Source organism: Calypte anna, chromosome 4A (assembly GCF_003957555.1).
Source record: "Calypte anna isolate BGI_N300 chromosome 4A, bCalAnn1_v1.p, whole genome shotgun sequence".
Taxonomy (NCBI): domain Eukaryota; kingdom Metazoa; phylum Chordata; class Aves; order Apodiformes; family Trochilidae; genus Calypte; species Calypte anna.
The window spans coordinates 20,976,935-20,982,934 of record NC_044248.1 but is presented as its reverse complement, the minus strand read 5'-3'; positions in this window follow the sequence as shown (position 1 = coordinate 20,982,934).

The window sequence follows — 6,000 nt, the reverse complement described above, 5'->3', positions numbered from 1 at the left end:
ATCAGTTTGCACAAGCACAGGGTACAACAGCACCCACTCTTCACTGCTTGATAAGTGTTGCTAGCCCTGAACCTACAAGCTATGAAGAATGCTGGTCTGCTGCAGTCATCTAGAGAAGCCATCCCACAAGTGCATACAAATACTTATTTTTTTTTTTTTTAGTTCAGTACAGCAGTGAGATGGCTACAACACTGGTTTTCCTGTCTCAAATGCTGAAGTCTGTTACACATCCTGGAAATAATGAACTAATTCTGAGCAGCGCCAGTTTCAGCTTCACTTGGTTTTTAAATGTTGTCACTTTCTTTTACCTCCCCTCAGTATTTCATCAAGCCTAATGAATAATTAACCCCATAGCTCCACAGGAGTACAAGTCATAAGCATGTTTTAGAAAACTGTTACATCCTCCAATGAACTTACTGCACAAAAACCCTCAAAAAACCTATCAGCAAGATCTAGCTCCCTGACAGCCAACCCGTCTGCTGTCTGTTATAAATTTATTTTAAAAAGCATTGCAGCTGAGAGGCATGATGCTAGCTTAAAAATCTCTGTCTGTGCCAAACTTGGCTGCAGTGCCAATCATTTGTTGTGACTGATCTCATATAAATGACAGAATATGGACAAGCAGGGTTTTAAAGAAAGGAATAAAAGAAGTGAAGAAAGGCACATGGGAAATTCTTTTGAGGACAAGGGATAACATAACAGGAGCAACGGTGATAAGTAGAAAAACAGATATAGGAAAGGTTAGGGGATTTCAAGGAGTCAAGCTTCTGACAGGCACTCCAATCCATTGCACTGAAAAGGATTGATTTGCTGTGAAACTGGTAACTGTTACAGTGGAAATTCTGAAAACATTTAAGACATTAAAAGCAAAATATCATGAGTTTCTAGTTAGCTAATATTTCTGTAACGCCTGTGACAATGTCACCTCAGAATCTTGAACCCAAAGAGGTGTCTGGTATGATTCTTTTAACTGTTAGCAATTTATTACATACTAATTTACTGTTCTGCAGTGTATTAATTATGTAATTATTAGTAATATGCAACATCTTTGACAAGCAGTCTGCCAATACTGCTGATAGAACAAGGCCTCTGCAGCTCCACAGAGAAGCTTTTTTAATAACACACAGCTAGAGTACCTTTCCTTTGTGAAAGAGAGATTTATGTTCCTATTTTTCATCTTTCACATAAATTATTTAGCAAACTCAAACCCAATATTTGTTTGTGCCTCATAAGAGGAACTCCTTAAAAATTTTCTTTTGCTCTATAAAAACATTGGCACAGTCTACTTGGGTTGATTTGCTACCTTACAGAAGCTGTGGGCTAGATAGCTCAGTTTTCCTTTCTTCACCAGACCAAATGTTTCCATAGGTAACTTGTAAGGGTTCAAAGCTGCTGATAGACCATGCATACAGAGATGTATACCAGTAGTATGAGAGGGTTTATGTTAAGTGGTTACTTACTGTCAATATAATAATAGCTTCAAATACCTTTGAAATGCTTCCATCCAGAAGTATAATTGCAACAGTTACCATTAAATTTCAAGAAAATAGGGACCTAATATAAACATTATTATTGACATGCTTTCTAGGACAGCCCAACAAAGAATATCACATCTACAAGGACAGCATTTTTTCATATATAATAGAACTGACCTAAAACTGAAAAGGGCAGCTAAGCCTGTCCCATACATCTCTGATAAGCTACTTAAAATTCAGTCATTGTTATGAGGAAAAAATATTTCTTTCCCTTGGTTTTCGAGTACCTTCATAAAGCAGCTAAGTATATTTCCATATTAACATTTGGAAACCTTATTTATCAGTTAGACTTCCATTTTGTAAGGCATCATCTGACAAGATTTGGGCACTGTTGTACTGTGTAGTGAAAGAAAATGTAAGAAGATACATTCAGTGTTGTTAATTTGCCTCTAATGATTTTCTAATTGATGATTAATAATTCATCCCCTTTTTTATGAGCCAAATGTTTGCATCAGTTCATCTCAATAACTTCAATAATTACTCATTTTTTTTACTAGGTTGTCAGTGGCCTTGCCAGCACAGGCTTCTTCATATCACATGTTTCAAGTTCTCTAAAAAGTCTTTCCAAATTATTGACACAAAGTCAATCCACCCCCGGAGTCCTACTCTTCCAAATCAAAGATACCACATGAACTCTTTTTACTAACTTACTTTCTTGTTCTCCATTCTACTAAGATCTGTCAGTCTGAACTTGCTAAAAGAAAAAAAAATCTGGAAACACTCTCCTGATGAGTCCTGAGGTTTGGACTGGGCCACCTTGCTTTCCAAAGTCCTTCTCAGAGTAAGTCTAGGTGAAACTGAATCCAATCTTAGCCTTTGACCACAGAGTTCAGCCCCTAGGGTCTGTTGCAGAGTTGGTTTATTGCTGCTCAAACTGGGTACCACTATAGCAGGAATCCCATCCATATTTGACCTGTGCCTTTTAAGGCCTCACAATCTGACCATGTGCTTGTTCATACAATGTCCATGTGACTGTTCATCTAATAATCTATGATTATTACATCTTCCCTTTCTGATTGGCTCTACCCTCCTCTATCTGTTCATGATCAGTTTCTTCTTGCCAAGATAATTCTCCTACATTCCAATTCTTCCAGCTTAAGTTTCAGTTAATCCATTTTACCAGTGTATAAGATCATTTTGAGTCATTTTCTCATTGTCTACATCTTGTTTCCATATTATTCGAGGTGGTAGAATAAGTTTAAGTAAGATTCGATCACAGGAGTTCAGCTAAAGTTTAATTAGAATTGCAGCTGACAACCTTATCACCCCAGCTATTCATGATAATGCGATTCATGCTAATTCACTTATGTCAAGTAGTGATAACTTTTTTCAGTTTTCCTAAACCTTAAACTGTTATATAATTCATTCTAACATTACTTTAATCAATCTATTAATCCCAATATTTTTATAGTCAATCCATTTCTACTTTCAACACAGCTATTATAAAGTAGCCTATTGTCACAGTTTTATATGTCACACCTATAGCATTTATAACATTCTGTTTAATCATCTTCCTGTTTCCATAGAGATGTCAAAGCCTTAAAGGTTTATTTTTGTCACACCTCAGAAAGGCATCTGTTGGGACAGTCCATCCAAAAGATTAAATTGGTCCACCATATAAAATAGACTTTTTCCTTCACTGTGGATCAATCCCCAACCTCCACTTACTGCAACAATCAGTTATTCATAATTGCTCTATGATAGAGAAACCTCACTCCAGCTTCCCATGCACAGAAGCAGAAGATGTTCTGCTCTTGCCTGAAAATGTCTTACTCCAGTAAGCAGCAGGTGCTCAGGGGAACACATGTACATCAGGAGCCAGAGTGGCTGCAGTTACAATGCTGGCATGAAACTGGCATGATCTGGTGTTTGCTGCATGTTTTGATACCATGGCATGGTTTGTCACCTGAATAATGTGTAGAACTGAAGCAGGCTGGTGGAAGTTCCACCAGGCTCTCAGTAGAACAACTAGTGTATATTAGACCCAAAGTTTCAGTTATGTGCATTTTTAAATGGTTAGTCTGATTGCTTAATTCTGTAATGTATTTTCTCTACTTTCTCAAAGAAAAGTGTCAAATGATACCATTTTTATAGTTGCAAAGACATAGGCCTTTCTCAGCCTGTGCCACAGACCCCAGCCACAGCAGGCACAAAAGAGTAAGCATGAGCTTCCTGACAGACCACAAAGATGAATTTATCTATGCCACCTCCTTAATCTGAAAGAACAGTGCTGAAAACCTACATTATTTACGCCTACACTACGTCAAGCACATGAACAGAACTTTAGTCTTTTTAAAACTAGAATAACAGATCATTTCATTACTCCTTCAGACACTTAGACACCACTCATAAAGCACATTGTACAAGTAAAACTTTCTGCATATGCTTACAGTATGAATATAAATGTGTCTTAATGAAAGCATTTTTTTTTCCTTTTGTAACTACTGTCTTTTCTACAAAGAGAACACCACCAATGAATCCACCACAGAACTAACTAAAAACATTTTCTGAAAGTCCAAGTATGGGAGTCATGCCAGGTTACACTCAATCCCATCCTGCCACTCTTCTGAATGACTGGCTTGTGTTAACCCAGAGGGGGAAGTAGTGCTAGAAGACCAAGGGTTTATAAATATTCATAAAATATTATGAAAGTGATAGTTTTGCCTTTAGGTCAAATACTAGCTAGAAACCTGAAATGCATCCAAAAGTAGAAATTTCCACCTCTTATATCTATTATAGTATTATTTTAGGACTATCATCCTGAGAAAAACATTAGAATCCACATACTGTAAATTATCAGTTCTTTCTCCCCTTACAACAAATCAGAAAACTGGCCCCTTGGACAGCTTCTCATATATCCTCAGAATTTTCTTTCTTTCTTTCAGCTTTTTAGTGAGTCTCCAACCCTGTTGGTCCTAACTTCTGGATGTAGTTTATGTGCCTGTTACTGCACTAGAAACAAATGATGAATAGACTGAAACTCTTTGTCATTAAAGGGTCATTCCCTTTTGTCTGGTGCTATGACCACTTATAATCACATCATCTGAGGATGAAATCATGTCCTTTCATATCAGTCACCTCTGCTGCCAAACAAAAATTGTTAATTCAGTTAATTAGGCTAGAAAACAGTATCTAATATAATCTTTCCATATTGATGCCAGGCTTCACACATTAACTTTCCAACCATAACTACTTCCAAGTACCACTCAAGCTCCATCCAAGATTTCTTTGCTGCTCTACCTCCTCTGAGCTGCTAGAACTGCTACCTGGAGTGATCCCCTATATGTAGCTCAGCTATAACCCTCAGTCTGCAACATAACTAATTAATACACAATGTGAATTTAAATGTTAAAATGAGACTGACAGGAAATCCAAAGTATGAAGCTATCTGAAATATGTTAGTTGCAGAGATTTGTTCATTATGGGCTGCAATTATTGGAAATCAATGCCTTAAAACGTTGTGCATTTTTTTCTATGTGACTCAAGGTCATATATTATTTTCTACAGGACTTCTCTAGCTGTCATGCTGAACTGTCCAATATTACTCCAGAGACAGACTACCAAGTTAATTAGCAAGGAGAAGAGTGGCAAACTGCTCTGTAAGAGAACCAAGGCTGCCTGCACTCCTGACTTAACAGATGCTTCTCTGGATGCATCTCTTGAAAGCTGCTGAACGTTCCTCTTCATTCTGCAAAGTCAGTATAGATTATCTTTTTCATCTCTCTCTGCTTTGAGTCACCAGAAGTCAACTCTCATTTACTGCTCAGTACTCAAATTCCCTCAGAAGAGGTTGGAAAGGGTGAGGTGGGGGTTTATTAGGTTTAAAGTACATCAGCTGAAGCACAATGCTCAGAAACAGTGTCTTCCAGTAATTCAGAAAAAGATAGATCCTACTGTTGTTTAAAGAGATCACTGTTATACCAGCTTTTTCTCTTTTGCATACATAGATCTTCACCCACCACTCAACAGCATGTTCCTCACTCAACCTGTTTGTTGTCTCTAGTCAGCTAAGCAGACATTTTGAGATTCACAACAGAGCATTACTTTTTAGACTATTTCAAAACTTAAAACATTCTAAAAAAACCTGCATATATTATTTATATATAACATATATATATTATTGTTACCCGAGTTTCTTTTGTCCCTTTCCTAGTCCATTCAATGTCTTTCTCTAACTAGAAGCCAGCACAAACTATATAAGTTTTTATTGACAATGTACAACTATATGATAATGTCTTCTGATACACATTTTTTTACATTGTTTAAGAAGGAGAGGGAACAGAGAGACAAATATCTAGATAGCATCAAACCACAGTGTGTATGTAAAAATGAAAGTCATATCATAGACCACAGTGAAGCTTTTCAGTAGACATACATATTGGTGATTTAAAACAAAATATATGATATCTACAGAGAGACTAGACATAAATTAAAAATATTTTAGCCTTTAAAATATGCAGAACAG